This window comes from Galeopterus variegatus, unplaced genomic scaffold, assembly GCF_000696425.1.
Source record: "Galeopterus variegatus unplaced genomic scaffold, G_variegatus-3.0.2 Scaffold2465, whole genome shotgun sequence".
Taxonomy (NCBI): Eukaryota; Metazoa; Chordata; class Mammalia; order Dermoptera; family Cynocephalidae; genus Galeopterus; species Galeopterus variegatus.
Genome location: NW_007728576.1, coordinates 77,501 through 80,404, shown reverse-complemented (window position 1 = coordinate 80,404; position 2,904 = coordinate 77,501).

The window sequence follows — 2,904 nt, the reverse complement described above, 5'->3', positions numbered from 1 at the left end:
GGGGGGGGCACCGGGGGGCCCCCGGGGGCAGGGGAAGGCCTGGGGGGGGGGGGCTCAGCTCCCCGTGCGGGGGTGGGGCAGGCCGGGCCCAGGTGGGGGTGAGGGCAGAGGGGGAGGGAGAGGAGGAGAAACAGGAGACTCCAGGGGGAGGGAGAAGAGCAGAAGGAACAGCATGAGTGGAAGCTCAGAGACAGGAAAGCACCTGGGAGCTCCTGGAGGAATGTCAAGAGGCCAGTGCAGGGGGAGGGGAGACAAGGGTCCCTGGCCAGGAGGCCGGAGATACAGCAGCCGGTCAGTATGCCAGGCGAGGGCACAGAGACACACACCTACAGTTCCCCAACACCCTTCTCCAGGTGCACAGGCTGGACCACCTCTTCCCCAAAGCCTCAGGACGTCCTACTGCAGGGGGGCAAGGTGGGCCACTGGGGACCTCTCAGTGCAACCTCTCTGGGCACTGGGAGTCACTCGACCAGAAGGGAGACTAAGGCTGTGCCCACCAGACATCCACCCACCCAGCCCCACACTGGGACGGTGAGGGGAGGGGTCAGAGCCGGTCCCCAAGCCCCCCCTTTTGTGGGCAAACAGCCCCAGGACAATGGTCTGGGGAGCAGGAGGCCATCTGAAGGCCAGCCCTGCCCAGATGTACCAGGGCCCTGCCCTGTGGCCTCCCCCAGCCTCTCTCCAAGGCTCCTGGACACCAGACAGACTCAGTTCAACTTGTCCCTCCTTTCCTTTCCCCTGCCCGCCCCCTGCTGGAGCTGTGAGAGGGCAGGCAGGGAGGGGGCAGAGGGAGGCCAGACCAGGCCTGGCGGCATGAGAAGCAGCCCCAGCTCCAACTCCATCCCCCATGGCAGAGCCTGCCAGGCCCACTGGGACCAGGCCTCTGGGCAAAGCCTGGCGCTCCCCCAAGTCCAGGGTGAGTCTTGGCCTCGGGCCAATACTCTCGGTCCTGACCGCTGAGACAGGCCAGGCCAGGCCAGGTCTAAGGTAAGCTGGGGGTGCTGCCCTGGAGAGGGGGGGGAGGGAGGGGCACGGGCTGCTTCTGAGGAGAGACAGTCTGGGAGAGGAGGGGGAGCGAGGTCCAGGGAGAGGAGTACTGGAATGGGAGTCGCCAAGCCAGGTTTTGTGTCTCCGAGGCCAGCATCACCTGGACCTTGGACCTGTCCTCACCTGTGCAAGAGGCTGTGGAAGCCAGATGGGCCTGAGCACCTTGACCACTATTCTGCAATCCTGAGGTGTGGAGTGTGGTGGTCTGTCAGCCCAAGGAACAGCAACAGGTCCCCCAGAGCAGCTGACAGCCCTAAAGACAAATGCTGCTTCCTGAGCATCCCTGGGGCTGGAAGAAGTGTGACTGCGGTGCTACTAATTGAGCTGGGTCCACAGAAGGGACCAGAGGGGCTGGTCTTACACCTGCCCTGACCAGGTCTTACACACACATGCACACACCCCCCACCAGATCCCAGGCAGCTCAGAAAGGCTACCCCAGACTGAGATGGCTTTTTCACTTTCTGAGACTAAATGTGGGAAGGGGGGTTATAGAACTGTCCCATGTCCCTGACCCAACTCCTGTGTAGGTGGGGTCAGAATACAGGCCTAGCTGGCACTTCCCAGAAATCAAGGAATCAGGGCTTGTCAGACAGTCCAACAAAAGTTGGGACCCCAACATCCCTTTTACCTGCCCAGGAGGGGGCAACCTCAGAAGCCCCCCAAACCTCCTCTCAGAAATTTGCCAAGTAGGAGGCTTCTCTTGCTACTCTTCCCTACCCCCCCACAAAAGAAAAGAGGCCGGGAAACAGGATGATCTGATAAGTTGGGTACTCTGTTGGAGGGCGGAGGCGGACAAGCGGGAACCCCCAGCCACAGCCGCCTTCGGCTCAGGGAGGATTTCCTAGCCCACCTGAAAGACCTATACCCAGAGTGGTAAGGGGCAGTTTGGGGGCGCTGAGAAGAGCAGGAGATACCAGCAGGTATCCTTGGCTTCCTCTAAGTGGGAATTCCTGGGGTGTGCCCCCTGCCCCAGACAGCAGAGGAATTGCCTGACTGGGACGAAGAGAAAGGGGGGCTATATTCACGCCTCTCCGTCCGCGTCCTTCCTGCACACTCGGGGACTTGAACTGCTGGAGCCACGAGTCCAGTGCGGAGCTCACAGAGTAGGGACCCGCCAGGCCCGCGAGAGCCGAGAGCCCGAGGGAAGGACTTGCCGCCCAAGGCGGGACATCTCCCTGCGCACCCGCTGGGCCCCTCACCCCACGGCTGACTTGTCCTGACTCGTTCTTTTGCCGCCGAAAGCGATTCTCCCGAGCCCTGTGGGGTCCAGCCTGCTCCCACCTGGGCCCGGGGCGCGAGCGCTGTCTCCGTCCCGAGAGGAACTCAGGCGGCTGGTCCTGGGGCGGGCGGCGCACGGGACCCAGGCGGCGGCAGCTGCGGACTCGGGCTCAGGCCCAGGCCCCGCCGCTCCAGACAAGTTCCCGAGACTGCGAGAGCGTCCCTGGCAGCTGGGGACGGACGGCCGACGACCCGGCCCAGGACTGGCCCTGGGGGACACAGTGGGCCGATGAGAAGCAGAACTTGCTCTCGGCCTTGGGGACCCCAGGTCAAGTCCCCTCCCGGACCCGCCGCCCCTGAGCCCACGTCGCCCATCCCGGGCCGCGCGCAGCAAGGGATCAGAAGGTCTGGGACGCGGCGGCGCGGCCGGCCGGGGCCCCACAGAGTCGGGGAGCCGCCCCGCACCCCTAAAAGCCTCAGCACGTTCACGGGAGAAAGTACGCACTTCATGCGTCCGGGCGCCTCCGCGGAGAGTCGGGCCGCCGCGCTCCGGGTCCGCGAGGGTGGCTCAGTTCGGGCGCTCCAGTCTCGACGTTCCCGGGGCAGAGAGCAACGTCCGGGGACGAACGGGACGGGTGC